Source organism: Xenopus laevis, chromosome 4L (genome assembly GCF_017654675.1).
Source record: "Xenopus laevis strain J_2021 chromosome 4L, Xenopus_laevis_v10.1, whole genome shotgun sequence".
NCBI lineage: Eukaryota > Metazoa > Chordata > Amphibia > Anura > Pipidae > Xenopus > Xenopus laevis.
The window spans coordinates 72,374,627-72,393,000 of record NC_054377.1 but is presented as its reverse complement, the minus strand read 5'-3'; the positions used below and the strand labels follow the sequence as shown (position 1 = coordinate 72,393,000).

The window sequence follows — 18,374 nt, the reverse complement described above, 5'->3', positions numbered from 1 at the left end:
GGATTCTGAGACTTTTGAAGTACACTATACTATACTATACTAATACTATTTTTTCTGGACTTCCTAAGTCCCAGAATCAATTACTTGAATTACTAGTGAAGGGCTACATGAAACTAAACATATGTTTCCTTTTAACCTGTGGAATCAGATATGTCTATTTTAAAAAAATAAATGTATTTATTCAATTACTTATGTACACTACAAATCCTTTATTTTTTTGTGCCTGAAGGGGCACGGTTCATGGCTTTTTTCAGATTGTCCACTCTCCGCACAGAGCCTTGTTCTTCGGTGTTCCAATGTACTCAAATGCTTTTGTAGAAGGTACTGATTATGCTGTCACATTTTAAGGTTTTTATGTGTCCTCATTTAAGTACTGGCTTTAATGGTGCAGTTGGCTTGACATAGTGAATCATGCCAGACTCTTCTTATTGTGGAATAGGGCATTCCTCTACAATATATTGCACACGTGTTGCAGCAACATGCATCATTAAACAATTTGTTTTTATTATATAGAACTGGGAACTTAATGTACAATGAGTGCTGCAGTCAAGAACAAAGTTTGGAGGCCCCTGTTTGCAAGAACTTGAAATATCTGAAACATCTATGGTATCTAAGCTTCAGAGAATCCAGACTTTGTCAGATAGGCTTCCTAAAGCAGTTAAATGTTCAGGGACGTTTTGAAAAGAAAAAGCAAACCTGTGTCAGGAAAACAAGGCAAAATACTTTTATAATTACATCTTAAATAATGTATGCTTTGTATGGTTAAAATGTATTACAGGGTTACAAAAATTGGGTCCCTGCGCTATTTAGATTAATTTCCTTTAATACTGGAACAGACAATAGTAAAAAGTGTATTTGGTGTTCGTTTTACTTTGTGCCAGCCCAATTTGTCATTTTCTGCCTCATAGTTTGTATATGGAAAATTCTCTTTACAGCTATAGTGACCTTGGGAACTGTTTGCTTTGGTAAATGTCTGCTCATTGACAAACTGACATGGTGAGAACTATGTTACTATGCAAATAATAGCAAAGCTACAGTGTACTTTACGGGGTCCTATATTATACACTCTTGCAGTCTCTCTGAAACTCTAACACTAACCCTTGTACACTTTCATTTTAGCTTAGTCTTTTAAGATATAATCGTTCTTCACAAATATCTGTCTTCCATAACTGTCTTCCATGGTTCCAGTGAAAGTTAAGGCTCCAGCATATAATGACATTTTTGTAATTCATTATTTCCTTCTGTGGCAACAGTTTGGGGAATGACCTTACATGTTTCAGCGCCATAATGCTTCATTGTAAAAAGTGTGTTCTATACATAGTGGGTTTGCTGAGAGAGGGTGGAAGAACTATGTTGGCCCTGAACTCAACCCAACTAAATACCTGTTTGATAAATTGGAATGCAGATTGCAATCCTGGTCTGATCGCCCAACATCAATGACCAACCTCAATAATGCTCTTTTGGCTGAATGAAAGCAGATCCCACAGTATCCCTAAATTTAGTGGAAACCCTTCCCATAAGGCTGTTAAAGCAGCAATGGGAGGATCAACTTCAACCTTGGTTAAGGAATGAGATGTGGACAGACAGGTGTCCAGATACGTTTGTTGCCATATATAGTATATTTCTGATTCAAAGTGGTTTTTCCCATGCTTTATAAAGTTTTAAATGTCCGCACTCCAAATGAATAGATGTCGGTGTGCCAGATCAAGAAGTGAACGTATGGTTGATTTGGAATTTAGTTCCAGGACCAGCACTCCCTTTGTGATTTGGTGTTTTTATTGTGCACAAGTTATACAGAAGTTTAAAAGTTAAAGTCCTTGCTAGGAACTTTATAAAAGACCATTACAAAAACGTGTTTATTGTAGTATGGATAGTCATTGTGATATTTCAGTCCCCCTCAGGACCTTTTTTCAAGGCAACCTATATAGATATATAAATATATACAGGTATGGGATCCATTATCCGGAAACCCGTTAACTCCAAATTACAGAATGGCCGTCTCCCATAGACTCCATTATAATCAAGTAATCCAAATTTTTAAAAATGATTTCCTTTTTCTCTGTAATAATAAAACAGTACCTTGTACCAACTAAGATTAATCCATATTGGAAGCAAAACTAGCCAATTGGGTTTATTTAACGTTTACATAATTTTCTAGTAGACTTAAGTTATGAAGATCCAAATTATGGAAAGATCCATTACCTGTAAAACCCCAGGTCTTGAGTATTCTGGATAACAGGTCCAATACCTGTAATACATTTTTTGACACTGCAAGACCCTTGGTGCTGGTGCTCTCCCCCCCCCCCCCCAACTTCTCATATAATTATTATAGTAAATGAAATGCAAATAGATTTTTTTTACAATGTGTCTATACATTGCGTTGGCATTTTCACTTAGTTATTTATCTACTTTGTGACATTGCATTCCTGTCAGCTGAATGCAGCCTTTGAGCATTGATGTCAATGACTGATTTAAATGAGCATTGTTACAATTCCAGTAAGCTCTTGTTCTTAAAATCTCAGACTTGGTGTCCTGATATTATGCTCTATTGTTCTGTTTAACCCACTTTACTTAGCTGCATTTCTTTATGAAATTATTGGCAAAAAAGTACCAAGTTAAAGGTAAGCTGATATTATAATTTATGCTATTGTGTAGCTGTTTTTGAGTTGCCTAGTTAGCCAGGTCTTTAGTGTAGATATACCTTGTTGTGAGGGGATATGGGAGTATAACATGCTTCCCAAAAATTGAGTCCCCCACATTGAGACGCTAGGACACGGACCAGTTTGCTGTGGCCACAGAAAGTTACTCTCCATCCTTTTTGGGTCTCTGAATCTGGACTGTCCTACAGAAAAAGGGATCATTCAGAGGGATGCAATAATGTATTTTCTTTTATTTTTATTTGATATTTTACCATGTCTCCAGCCACTCCTACTAGTGGTTCTCTATGTATGTATACAAAGTAGCTCATTTACTAACAATCAAATTTTTTCCCAAAATCAAGAAAAATTATGGTTTCCTATTTTTTTTTTTTTTTTTTTTTTTTTTTAAAAAAAGCTCTAATATTCAAGATTTATGAAAACACTAGAAAATCATGAAAAACACTAATACAAAACTTTGTCAAATAAAAGTTGGGGTCCTATAGAAGTCAGTGGGAGCTGCGCTTATCCAATTGGACCGGCTTAAATCAATTTGGTTTAAATCAATTTAAAGGTTTTCAGGTTTTTTTTTCCCTTGGAATTGTTTGAAAACTCAAATTTTTAGAGGTTTTTCATGTATTTGTATTTTTTAGCGCATCTTTCAGAGTAATTTTCCATGACTACTTTTTAACTTAGATTCTTTTAATCAATCTCATGACATTCACAATTTTAGAGTTTACCAATAAATTCTGACCTTTGATAAATAGGCCCCCATATTTATACATATACAACTATTCTGTATACAGTCATATGAAAAAGTTTTGGAACCCCTCTCTGCCTGCATAATAATTTACTCCAATTTCAACAAAAAAGATAACAGTGATATGTCTTTCATTTCCCAGGAACATCTGAGTACTGGGGTGTGTTCTGAACAGTTTTTTTTTGTTGTGAAGCAGTATTCAGTTGTATGAAATTAAATCAAATGTCAAAAACTGGCTGTGCAAAAATTTGGGGACCCTTGTAATTTTGCTAATTTGAATGCATGTAATTGCTCAATACTAATTACTGGCAACACCAAATTGGTTGGATGAGCTTGTTAAGCCTTGAACTTCATAGGCAGGTGTGTCCAATCATGAGATTCCATCATGCTGTGTGGCTAGTTCAGGGACTGGGGCCCTTGTAAAAGTAGAGGGTTAGGTGAATTCAACCCAATATCAACAAATTCTTCAGGATAATGTTCAAGCATCAGTCACAAAGTTGACGTTACGCAGGGGTTGATTATTCCAAAAACACTATGACCATAAACACACTTCGAAATCTAAAGGCATTAATGCAGAGGTTGAAGTGCAGAGGGCCATCACAGTTCCCCGACTTGAATATCATCAAAAATCTATGGGATGATTTGAATCAGGCTGTCCATGCTCTGTCTGAGCTATCAAATTTAACTGAACTGGAGAGATTTTGTATAGACGAATGGTCAAAAATACCGCCATCCAGAATCCAGACACTCATCAAAGTCTATAGGAGGCGTCTAGAGGCTGTTACATATGCAAAAGGAGGCTCAACTAAGTATTGATGTGCCCAAATGTATGCACCTGTCTGATTTTGCAATGATGCATATTGCATATGTTCTGTTAATCAGCCAATGATAAACAAAACTCCAAAGATTTAAGAGGGGTTCACAAACTTTTTCATATGACTGTAAATTTTATATTATACAATAGATCTGGTTACAAAGAATTAAAGTATAGGTAAGTTTACAGGTCACAACATATTATTGCACATGACTTTATATTGCTGACATTTTGTTATATCATGAATAGAGTTTTGGAATTGAGGCTTGTTTAACTGTAGTCTATGGTGAGGGAGTTGGGTGATTTACATTTCAGTTAACTTTTAGCATGTAGTAGAATGGCCTGTTCTAAACAACATTTTAATTGGTGTTCATTATTTATTTATTTTTAATGTTTTTTAATTATTTGCCTTCTTTTGCTGACTCTTTCCAGCTTTCAAATGGGGGTCACCGACCCCATCTAAAAAAACAAATGCGCTGTAAGGCAGTATTGTTTTTACTGCATTTTATTACTCATCTTTCTATTCAGTCCCTCTCCTATTCATATTCCAGTCTCTAATTCAAATCAATGCATGATTGCTAGGGTAATTTGAACCCTAGCAACCAGATTGCTAAATAACACGAAAACCACAAATAATAATTGAGGAAAACCAACAGCAAATTGTCTCAGAATATTACTCTTCATCATACTAAAAAGCTAATTTAAAGGTGAACAACCCCTTTTACTGAAGCTGAACTACCCCTTTAAGGAACAGTTCAGAGTAAAAATAAAAACTGGCTAAACAAAAAATGTTTAATATAGTTAGCCAAAAATGTAATGTATAAAGGCTGGGTTGATTGAATCTCTAATATATATATAGCCATCACATTACTTCCTGCTTTGCAGCTCTCTAACTCTGAGTTAGTCAATGACTTTAAGGTGGGGGGCAAATGGGACATAACTGCTCAATCAATACTCAGCATGGTCAGATTCAAAAGCAAACTGTTATCACCCATGTGCCCCCTCCAAGTCACTGATTGGTCGTAGCTTGGTAACCAATCGGTGGAAACCAAGAGAGCTGCAAAGTGTTCTGGCAATTATGTTCGATTTTCCAACCACTCCAGCCTTTATACATACCATTTTTGGCTAACTAACTATATTAGAAACATTTTTGATTTTGTACAGCCTATCTATTTACCCAGGTTTTATACTGATCAATATAAATGCTGCCTTTGGGATGTAAGGGAAGGGCAGGATTTCTACTTAGCGTAAATCCCTTTTCCCTCTGTTCCAAAGGCAGCATTATTTCCCTCCCTCTACTAGTTAATTGGTCCTATGGGTGTTATTGTTTATTTGATTGCTACTGGCATCTTAGAGAGGGAGAGTTATATAAGTTGCATTTGAAGTTGGGGGGGGGGCAGTTTTTCTTACCTATGGGAGGTGATGCCTCATGTTAAGCCTTTGGGACTGAGGGAAATGGGATTTCCAGTAAGTAGAAATCCTTTCTTTCTTATTACATCATAAAGAGAACGGTGCTTTTTAATAACACTTTAAAGGGGATTCTGTCTTGATTTTTATAATGTAGTTTTTATTTCTAAATTACACTATTGACACTGCAAAGAATTCACTCTACAATATAAAGTTGTAGAATTCCACAACCAGCAAGTGTATTTTTTTTTAGTTGTAATATTGGTGTGTAGGCAGCCATCTCAGGTCATTTTGCCTGTTCATTTACTTTCCGAAAGAGCCAGCACTTTATGATGGAACTGCTTTCTGGCAGGCAGGCTGGTTTCTCCTTCTCAATGTAACTGAATGTGTCGCAGTGGGACCTGTATTTTACTATTGAATGCTGTTCTTATCTCTACCTGCTATCCTGTGTTAGGGAGCTGTTATCTGGTTACCTTCTCATTGTTCTGTTTTTAGGCTGCTGGGGGGAAGGAGGGAGGTGGTGATATCACTCCAGCTTGCAGTATAGCAGTAAAGAGTGACTGAAGTTTATCTGAGCACAAGTCACATGACTGGGGCAGCTGGGAAAGTGACAATATGTCTAGCCCCACGTCAGATTTCAAAAATCAATATTAAAAAATTTGTTTTCTCTTTTTAGAAACAGATTTTAGTGCAGAATTTTGTTGGAGCGGCACTATTAACTGATGCCTTTTGAAAAAAAAAAAAAACATGACAGTATCCCTTTAACATTAAGGTTTTCCTTTAGGCCTATGACCTGCATGGAGGTTTTGGGGAGTTTGAATTGGTATGTTTTACTGAGACCAAAATCACTCTTGTTAGTCGTCTATATTGAATGTGCCGATTATCTGCATATGCATAATGCTGCTTTTCCAAATGAAAGCACCTGAAAGCACTTGTGTGTGCGGTAAAACAGTTTGCATATTTATAGGGCCTTAATGAAATATATTAATTAGAAATTTTCAATGATTTGAACAAGTTATTAGCTAATGAAAGTATCATCAGTCTGTTACTTGCGATTCATTGCTGAGCTAACTATTGAAACTGTGTAACAAAAGCTCTACTTTAGTCAACAATCCAATTCCCACAATGCTTTTTATGCCCCCCTGCACAGATCTGTTAATGAGCTGGCTTACGGTATGTACATTGCTTAAATAGCCAGAACCAGCACTGCAGAGAATAGCACGGGGAATTATATTTACAAATAGTTACAAAGTTAAATAATATTGGGGTTCTTTCCCTCCCCCTTCCTGCTTAATTTTTCTCCCGCCATTTTGTATTTCCTGGAGAGAATTCTGTAAAATAGAATTGCCTAGATTGAAGGAATGTACAACTATTGATGGGTGAATCTGACCCTTTTCGCGTCACCAAAAATTCACAAAACCGCAAGAAATTTGCCAAAAGCATCGAAGTCAATGGGAGGTTTTTTGTGCGACAATTTCTCTGTAAACAAAGCAATTAAAGGTTTAAAGAACAACCAAAAAAGAGGCCTCTCACTCAGCACCCAGTGCTTGTGCTCACAAATATGTATTAGCTGCTGTTAGGCTTTTCAACTGCTGTCCACATTTAATTCATGATGAAACATATTTTTATCATGAATTAACAAAGTGTAGGGTTTTGTTAAACTAAATGAACACACAAAGCTAAGCTGCTGGAGCCTATGGTAGTCAACCTTTCGTAATTCGAAGCTTTCTGGATAACGGGTTTCCGGATAACGGATCCCATACTTATACCTGATAATTGTGAATGTCTAAAAGGCGTTTTTGAGATTTATAAACAGGTCAACTTCAATCATTGGTGCCACAAACAATGCATTAAGCAAGGTTAAGGACATTTAACCCTTAGTTATAGCTAGCTTGTGTTTGATTGTATCTATTGGTTGCTTAGATTTGAAAACTGTAAAAAGGATTGGTCATGAATTTGATGTGCATTTTTGGGGAAATATTTTTGGTGGATAAAATGTTTTATCTTGACTGTGGACAGCAGCTAAAGGACAGCCAAAGGGCAGCTAATACTTATTTGTAAGCATTGGGTGCTGAGTGAGAGGCCTCTTTTTTGTTGTTTTTTGTAATTGCTGTGTTTGTTAAGGCCTACAGCACATCCCCAATAATAGGGGTATAGTGCATACACAGTGTATACCACGGGTATAACTTGTGCTGTCCAAAAAGAAACATTTCTCAAACTCTGACAATTTTTAAACCGTGCAACATTTTTTTAAAATTATCCATTACAGTGTATGGGCATTTTTTTTTTCTTGGCGTAACACAGCAAAATATTTAGCTCATCCCTATTTACAACCCCTTCAATCCAGGCGCACACCCGTGCTTTTAGGTGATGTTCACTTGGAAATATGGCCGTTCTCAGATATCAACTTTATTTTCATTCAATTTTGAGCATTCTGATCGCATAGTTTGAGGTACACATGATTTCTGCTTATAAGCCTTGTATCTCTCTAGCTTTTCTTATTTTCCAACAGCAGGTTTTTAAAGCAATACTAGCTAGATTTAGTGAACTACTTTTAGTTACAGGTATGAGACCTATTATACAGAATGCTCGGGACCTAGGGCTTTCCAGATAATGGGGCTTTCTGTAATTTGAATCTTCATACCTTAAGACTATTACAAAATAATTTAAACGTTAAATAAACCTTATAGGCTGGTTTTGCTTCCAATATGGATTAATTATATCTTAGTTGGGATCAAGTACAAGGTACAGGTATAGGATCCCTTATCTGGAAACCTGATATCCAGAAAGCTCTGAATTACGGAATGGCTGTCTCCCATAGACTCCATTTTATCCAAATAATCCAAATTTTTAAAATTATTTCGTTTTTCTCTGTAATAATAAAACAGTAGCTTGTACTTGATCCCAACTAAGATATAGTTAATCCTTATTGGAAGCAAAACCAGCCTATTGGGTTTATTTAATGTTTAAATGAATTTCTAGTGGACTTAAGGCATGAAGACCCAAATTACGGAAAGATCTGTTATCCGGAAACCCCCAGGTCCCGAGCATTCTGGATAACGGGTCCCATACCTGTACTGTTTTATTATAATGCAGTCTATGAGAGCCGGCATTTCTGTAATTTTGAACTTTCTGGGTAACAGGTTTCCTTCCAGATAACTGATAACATACCTGTATCTGTTTTTCCCTGTTTTGTGCTGTGCAAGTGGAAAAAAATACTGCTCACAACTCTGCTGAGTAATATTAAACTAACTTTTGCATGTTGTCTTTCTTTTTAAAAGGGGTTTTGCAATAAAAGGTGCTGAGTTTACTACAGGTTTAGTCACTTATAGTAACCAATCAACAGGTAGCTTTCACTGGTCTCCTGTGAAGCAAATATATTGTATTTATTTCTATGCGTTGCGATACCAAGTTCTTTGTCTTTTATTGCCTAATTACGGTGTCCCCTAAATTAAGAAGGTTTTAGAGTGATGTTGGCAATGACACTTTGTAGATGTTTTCATTTTATTATGAAGCTGATTTGCTCTTCAATTTTCCATTTTGTCATTGAAACTGCTAGCTGTTTGCTACACTAATTGGCCCGATCCACAGAGCATATATATGAATGTCAGAACAAAGAATAAATAGGTGAATGTATATATGTATAATACACAAAAGCCATGAATATCTTGTAAATTATATCCTTATAAACGGTGAGTAGTGATGTCATTTTGCTCACATGACTCACTAAAACTTGTGTATTATAATAAATAAAGTACCCCTTGTTGGAAAATATAAGGATATTAGAAGTCACCTCGGAGTTCCATGACCTGTATAAAAACACTCTTTTTATATGGTCATGGAAATCCTCTGTAACTTGTAATATCCTTATATTTTACAATAGGGGGTCTTAATTCACTATATAAAAAGAATTTAGCATCACATTTATTTATCTATTATCTATCTACTATCCATAATAGTGCAGACATCTTTTTTACAGTGCTATATAGAGATCATAGTGTTCATCACCCTGCCCCAGTGGAGCTTACAATCTAAGGTCCCAATCACAATCATACACACTTGGGCAATTATATCAGTAGCAAGTAAACTGGATGGAAAAGGGAAAAATATACAAACTCCTTGTCCATAGTGCTGTAACACATTTGGACAGCAACATGCCCTGAGTTGTTATGCCATTTCCCTTACAGTTAATTCTCCTGTATTTTCTGTTTGGGATATTCATTGAAGAATCAAACAGCAGACTTGCAGTTTTGTCCTTTAACAGCAGGTGACAGTAGAAGTCTGTGTAGTGAATGCAGATTAAAACATGTTTTGTCATTCCATTGGTCTTGTCATATGTTTGCTATTTATAGGAAGAGTTTATACTGTACAGTTTATAATCCCTATTTGTAACCATTTCAGAGCTTTAATAAAAAGAGGTACCTTGTTGTTGACTAATATTTTTAGGAAAGCCATCGCATTAAAATATTACAGTGTGGGGGGTATTTTTCCCTTCATTAGGTATCTGAATTGTTTGCTTTTATTAATTCTGTAACTAATCTTAATATATATTATAAATATATTCGCAAATGTAATTGGGTAAGAAATCAGATTGTTGACTTAAGACTTTATAGAGGGGCAACTGTACAGAGAATTTGAACAGTATTTTCCTTTTCAAATGTAGGATTCACTAAAGTGTTTCTTTATAGTGTTTTTGTAATCTGTATGTGGCTGCTTTTAGGGTGCGGTTTTATGGTTTATGGTTTTATGGTTTGGTTTTTAATCCTAGCAGTTTAGTAATACTGAAAACTTCCTAGAAATCTGATAGGTATAGGAAACCAGGAAATGAAGTTGGCAGTGGAAAGGAAGGCGCAAAGCCCAACCTGACTATCATTTCCTCTAACTAAGACCTTGCATATCCTTTACCTGATTAATCTCTAGTCTTTTCCAGTTCTCTTTGAGAACTGTAAACAAAAACAACACTCCGTATTGAAGGTGAGGGCCGAATCCAAGTGCCTGGATGACCCGAATACAAAACAAAAAAAAATCACATGACTTTTGGTCACACAAACAAGGAAGTCAAAAAATGTCTATCTCTTCCTTCTTTACCTAATTTGCATATGCAAATTAGGGTTTGAAATTCGGTTCACTATTCGACTGAATCTTTCACATTGGATTTGACTGAAAACTAAAATAGTGGATTTGGTGCTTCCCTACTTTTAATACAGGGCAGTGCATCTCTAGGGGGGACATGTCACCCCAAAAATAATTCATAATCCTATTTTATCACCTTAGCCAAGCAAAATTAACTTTAATTACACTATATAAGTTATTTGAATCTTGTTTTCTTCAGTTTGGGAATTCATAATTATAGCAAACAGGCAGGAGCCATTTTGTGGACACTGTTATTAAGACAAGTCTTGCATCAGCTTGGAATCTTGTTTGTGCACCAGAATGGGGACTTGATATCCATCGGAAGAAAGGGGTCACGCCCTGAAACGTTGCATCCGCAATAAACGAGCAAGGTTTTACCTGCTGAAATTACCCATGTTGTGCCGGTGTGTCTTGTTTCTGAGGTTGCCCATTCCCTCTAGCATCGAGCACCTGGGAGTCGCTGAAGTCTGGACGGCCAGGGTGTGCGAGTGTAAGTCTTTCTTTTTGACTTGATATCCATCCCCATGCCTTGGCTACACAATTAAACAGTGAGGACAACCGGGGAATGTGGAGAGAGCAGCGATTTCTAGGAAGGACTGAATGGAAAGTGAAAGTAATTGTCTGCCCTGCCTCTATGCCCAGGGCATAGATGAGGGGCAGACAATATTTGATTGACAGCTGAGATGTTTAAATGAGCTTACAACAGCTATGAATGCTTTAATAAAGAATAGAAATTGGATTTCATGTTTAATTATACAGATTTTTGTGTCTGGGTGACAGGTCCACTTTAAGGATTTGCCTAACTTGGTCCTGTTAAAGGAACAGTTCAGTGTAAAAATAAAAACTAGATACCGTATATACCCAAGTATAAGCTGAGTTTTTCAGCATCCAAAATGTGCTGAAAAAGTCTACCTCGGCTTATACTCGGGTCAGCGGTACCCGACCCGAGTAGCTAAGATTGCAGTCACTTTTAATCATTCCTATACCAACAGTACACTTGGGGAGAGACTGCAATATCCCGCAATGCCCTCTGTTGGTTATATGAAAGAATAACAGTGCGCCCTCTGTTGGTTATATGAAAGAATAACAGTGACTGCAATATCACACAGCGCCATCTGTTGGTTATATGAAAGAATAACAGTGACTGCAATATCCCGCAGCGCCATCTGTTGGTTGTATGAAAGAATAACAGTGCGCCCTCTGTTGGTTATATGAAAGATTAACAGTGACTGCAATATCACACAGCACCATCTGTTGGTTGTATGAAAGAATAACAGTGCGCCCTCTGTTGGTTATATTAAAGAATAACAGTGACTGCAATATCACACAGCACCCTCTGTTGGTTATATAAAAGAATAACAGTGCGCCCTCTGTTGGTTATATGAAAGAATAACAGTGACTGCAATATCACACAGCACCCTCTGTTGGTTATATGAAAGAATAACAGTGACTGCAATATCACACAGCGCCCTCTGTTGGTTATACGAAAGATTAACAGTGATGGCATTATCAAACAGCACCCTCTGCACATGGTAGTGGGACAGTGGGACAATGCACACAGTAATCCGTTTGGCAATTCTCTGTCACCATCAACTTTGCAAAGTTGATCGCTGGGGGGGTCGCTTTGGCAGAATGTGCGCTGCTGGGAGACAGGGCTGTAGTTGTGTCTAGGCTTATACTAGAGTCAATAAGTTTTCCCAGTTTTCGTAGGTAAAATTAGGTACCTCGGCTTATACTCGGTCGGCTTATACTCGAGTATATACGGTAAATAGGCTGTGCTAAATAAAAAAAATTCTAATATAGTTAGCCAAAAATGTAATGTATAAAGGCTGGAGTGAACAGATATGTAACATTATAGCCAGAACTCTGCTTCCTGCTTTTCAGCTCTCTACCTCTGAACTAGTCAGCGACTTGAAGGGGGGCCACATGGGACATGACAATTCAGTGAGTTTGCAATTGATCCGCAACATTCAGCTCAGATTCAAAAACAACAGATATGACCCATGTGGTCCATCCACAAGTCTCTGATTGGTTACTGCCTAGTAACCAGGGTAACCAGTCAGAGTAAACCAAGAGAGCTGAAAAGCAGGAAGTAGTGATCTGGCTATTATGTTAGACATCCAGTCACTCCAGCCTTTATACATTACATTTTTGGCTAACTTACTATATTAGAAACTTTTTTTTTAACCAGTTTTTTATTTTTACACTGACCAATTCCTTTTAAGGATATTCCACATTCGTCCACTTGAATTTTTTTTAATCTTAATTTAAGGGAGTATAGCACAATTCTCTTAAAGGAACAGTAACACGACAAACTGAAAGTGTATCGATGCAATTAAAATATGTACTTCAGTTCTGCACTAGTAAAACTGGTGTTTGCTTCGGAAAGACTACTATAGTTTAAATAAAGAAGCTGCTGTGTAGCCATGGGGGCAAGCCATTTCTAATAAAAAAAAAAAAAAGAGAAAATAAAAGTTGTCACTGAATTTACAAAGCTGTTGGCTTTTTTTCTGATTTCACTACTATTATTCCAGCCAATATAAATGAAATATATAAAAATATAAATCCTGCCCTCTCGGCACTACTTTCTCTCATTTTAGGAGATTACTCACTAAACTGGGGCCCCTTGTGGGCCGCCAGTAAGAAAACACATACGTTGGGGTCACCCCTTGTGCTCACGGACCCTCTTGGTGGTATTGCTCAGACTCACCGTTTCACATATTTCTTTGGCATTCTACCACACCTGCTATAGTTTTTGAGTTTAATCTCAAACCTTAGCACGCCCAGGCCTTGAATAACTCTTACTGGTGCCAAAAGACAGACTTATTAGAAGCGCTGTACTTGCCAGAATGATCATTCTAGGCATGGTGCAGGCAGCAATTTTCTACAGTACTGGCAATGCCATAGAGCTCCCACTCATATTCTGGCAAGCTGATGTTAATCTTTTCAACTTCATTTAAATCCATAAATCGTATCCCTGTCAACCTTAAATAACTCTTGTGTGATATACAAACTGCTTCCTTTACTGAAAAATTAAGACCTTTGGAAAATCGACAATCAGATGTTTCTGCTCTAAACAAGCGGTAATCGCCATGGTAACACTGCATTCACTAGTCACTGGTGATCTAAAATTAGAAAAGAACTATATTGTGGTGTATAAGAAGAAAGAGAGGGATGCTTCTAGGTATGTAAAGATTTCATTTGCAATAAGTGCACATCTTTCTAAATTCCGATGATAATGTTCCCTTTTTTTTTTTTTTTTTTAACGAGCCGACGTTGAGGTCCAGTGAATGGCATGGAAGCATTTCTAGAACATAGATAACGGAATCCTTATTTCTGCCTTTTACTGAATCCAAATCGATAGAAATAGCAGCCACTAAGACTGCTTGTATAAAAATGAACCTCTAGCAGTGTTCACAATAGCTAATGTGTTAATCACAGTTTATTGTAACTTATAAAATAATAGTCATCCTCTTTCAGTGTAGACCTTGGAGTAATCATTTTAACTTCCGCAGTTTTGCTTAATTATTAATGCTGGATATCATGTGCACAATGCAGAAGTTCCTGTTTCTTTATGCAGAGGGTTAGAAAATGAAGCGAACCTCTTAAGGCACTGAATTTTGTGTTGTTTCAGATTCAATAGCATTTTATAACAATGGTTTTCCTAGCTAAGACTTTAATGACTGTTCAGAAGTGCTTTGATTTCCTTTATTATGTTTTTTAGAAGTGCTAAAGGTATAGGTTCCATTATCTGGAATGCTTGAGGTCTCCTGATAAGCTTTTTTTCTGTAATTTGGATTACATTACCTCAGAGATATGGTAAACTCTACTTAGTTTATAAAAATAAGGGTCTCTGCAGCCATGGGGCATCCATTAAAGTTTAAACAGGGCAAAGAGCATATTTGCATAGCAGATAAACTGTGTGGAATAATGGGTTTAGTTCTAACACAGAAAGGTAAATGGATCAAATGCCCTTTATGGTTCCCTACAGAACTATAGAATGAAAACTTTTGTCATTTAAAATGGGCCATTTGTTCCCAAGAAATAGGTGCTAGATAAAAATGTTACTGTTCCTTTGTCATTTAAACATTAAATAAACACATGATTATTTTGCTACCAACATGGATTTGTTTGTGCATCTATACGTTGAAGATAAGGAAAAAAAACAGTATGAGGTTATACCTGTATATTTCAAAGTAATGCCGTTGAATTCTCTTTGGATTATTTTGCTTTTTCCAACTATTTCACATAGACAAAATAGTTTGGTGAGCAGAACAAAAGTAAATTCCATTATATGATTGCATCAGTACCTGCACCTGTAATTTGCACCTCCCCTTGATAATTCTACCTCTGCCTGTACTACCAGCATTTCAGCTTCTGTCTGCAGAACTTGTCAGGCTCAACATAAATGTGACCTCTCTGACAAGAGTAATGTATTAGATTACTTTTCTGAACACTCTTGCAAATTACTGTCATTATTGTCTTTTCAGCCCTCCCCATGTGACTATCCCTGTCCATGGCCCTGGCCTGTATCCCCATATGCTGAAGGCTTATGCAGTCACAAACCTTTCTGTATGTTGTTTTCTGTTGTACACCCCATGCTTGCATTGTCTTTCAGGCAAGCACCACTGCTTTGTTCTACAGGGCCATTTTATTTATACAGGTCTGGGACCAGTTATCCAGAATGCTCGGGACCTGGGGTTTTCCGGATAAGGGATCTTTCTGTAATTTGGATCTCCATATCTTAAAGGAGAAGGAAAGCTACGGAGGAATTTTTGTTGCCAATAGATTAGCTGCAATAGTGCAAGCTAGAATGCTATGTTTATTCTGTAGAATGTTTTAGAAAGCTCTAGGAGCTCTCTCTGTTTGTTTAGGATAGCAGCTGCAGTATTAGCTTTGTGTGACATCACCTGCCTGAATCTCTCCCTGCTCACTTATCGCTCTGGGCTAAGATAACAGCAGAGAAGGAGGGGGGGAAGAGGAGCAAACTGAGCATGCTCATGCCTGGGGCAAGGAGGTTTAAGCTGAAGGCAGGAAGTCTGATACAGAAGCCCATTTGTACACAATAGAAGGAAAGAAATGCAGTGTTTCTTTTGACAGAGGACTCAGAGCAGCACTACTTTGAGGGTTTACTGGTATATTTAGGTGGACCTTTATGAAATGGCTTGCTTAGTTTTAACCTTTCCTTCTTGTTTAAGTCTATAAGAAAATCATGTAATCATTGAATAAACCCAGTAGGCTGGCTTTCCTTCTAATAAGGATTAATTGTATCTTAGTTTGGATCATATACAAGGTACTGTTTTATTATTACAGAGAAAAAGGAAACCATTTTTAAAAATAATAATTCATACCTGTACCTCTATAAATTCCTGTGAATTAATATCTTAAATTGCCCAAGAACATGATCAGGCACAACATTTCCCTCAATGTTACAAATCAGCCTGCATGGATGGATTCATGCATTTACCTATATAGGAAATGTACTAGAGGCTGGCCTGTAGTGTTTCCACAAATGTGCATTAAAGGATTCCTTTGTACAAAGACTAAAATGTTGCAAGACTTAAAGGAGAAGGAAAGTCATTTGCAACTTAGGGGTCCTAAATGTTAGTCACCCCCAAGTGAATGTATTTACTTACCTGACACTCCAGGCCGGTGCACCTATCAGCAGAAAACTGCACCGCCCGTGGTTCTTCCAGTGAGGACCACAGAGCTGAAAAGCTGAACTGTAACGAAAAAGCCGGCTATTTTGTTCTACTGCGCATGCGTCTGCCCCGCAAAATGTGAAAAGCGAAGAAGCAGGAAGAGGATCGCTCTGTGGTGGTCGCTACAATAACCCCCGGGCCAGTGCAGTCTAACATTTGGCACCCCCAAGTGGCAAATGAATTTCCTTCTCCTTTAAAGACCATGTTTTTTCTTCTTTAAGGAATTGTCCTGAATATTTCTTCTTGGTGTGGGAAAGTGCATGCATTGATTTACTTTTAAAGGATTTTTGTACGAGCTGTTGAAAAACCTTGGGCTTTGTCCCTGTTACAGTGAGTCACATTAACAACCCTGCCCAATGAGTATTTCTGAGGTGCCATTTTGCCTGCAAGGCCAACCTCCTGACTTTTGAACACAATGGGCGGCTATGGAAATTGACTAGGAAAACTGTCACCTTGTCAGCCTGAGAGGCAGTAGCAGCCTATATAGGGCTTAAAGGAATTGTTCACTGTAAAAATAAAAACTGGGTAAATAGGCTGTGCAAAATAAAAAAAAGTTTCTATTATAGTTAGCCAAAAATGTAATGTATAAAGGCTGGAGTGACTGGATGTCTAACATAATAGTCAGAACACTACTTCCTGCTTTTCAGCTCTCTTGCTTTACATTGACTGGTTACCCTAGTTCAGGGATCGCCAACCTTTTGAACCCATGAGCAACATTCAGAAGAAAAAGGAGTTGGGGAGCAACACTAGCATGAAAAATGTTCTTGGGGTGCCAAATAAGTGCTGTGATTGGCCATTTGGTAGCCCTTATGTGGATTGTCAACCTACATTGAGGCTCTGTTTGGTAGTACACATGGTTTTTATGCAACTAAAACTTGCCTCAATAAGCACCTGCTGTGAGGCCACTGGGAGCAACATCCAAGGGGTTGGAGAGCAACATGTTGCTCACGAGCTACTGGTTGGGGATCACTGCCCTAGTTAAAGGGATACTGTCATGGGAAAACGGTTTTTTTCCCAAATGAATCAGTTAATAGTGCTGCTCCAGCAGAATTCTGCACTGAAATCCATTTCTCAAAAGAGCAAACAGATTTTTTTTATATTCAATTTTGAAATCTTGCATGGGGCTAGACATTTTGTCAATTTCCCAGCTGCCCCTGGTCATGTGACTTGTGCCTTCACTTTAGGAGAGAAATGCTTTCTGGCAGGCTGCTGTTTTTCCTTCTCAATGTAACTGAATGTGTCTCAGTGGGACATGGGTTTTTGCTATTGAGTGCTGTTCTTAGATCTACCAGGCAGCTGTTATCTTGTGTTAGAGAGCTGTTATCTGGTTACCTTCCCATTGTTCTTTTGTTTGGCTGCTGGGGGGGGAATAGGGAGGGGGGTGATATCACTCCAACTTGCAGTACAGCAGTAAAGAGTGATTGAAGTTTATCAGAGCACAAGTCACATGACTTGGGGCAGCTGGGAAATTGACAAAATGTCTAGCCCCATGTCAGATTTCAAAATCGAATATAAAAAATTCTGTTTGCTCTTTTGAGAAATGGATTTCAGTGCAGAATTCTACTGGAGCAGCACTATTAACTGATTCATTTTGAAAAATTTTTTTTTTCCCCATGACAGTATCCCTTTAACAGGCAGTAACCAATCAGAGACTTAAGGGGGCCATATGGGTCATATCTGTTGCTTTTGAATCTGAGCTGAATTCTGAGGATCAATTGCAAACTCACTGAACAATTATGTACCATGTGGTCCCCCTTCAAGTCGCTGACTAACTCAGAGTTATAGAGCTGAAAAGCAGGAAGTAGTGTTCTGGCTATTATGTTAGGTAGCCAGTCACTCCAGCCTTTATACATTACATTTTTGGCTAACTAACTATATTATTATTTTTTATTTTGCACAGCCTATCTATTTACACTGTTTTT

At 37.5% G+C, this 18,374-nt stretch overlaps 1 protein-coding gene across 1 annotated transcript in view; it reads left to right on the top strand.

Annotated features, from left to right (window-relative positions):
* Nucleotides 1-18,374, top strand: part of prkacb.L (protein kinase cAMP-activated catalytic subunit beta L homeolog) — a 54,186-nt gene that overhangs the window by 5,572 nt on the left and 30,240 nt on the right. The gene's annotated exons all lie outside the window — the stretch shown is intronic.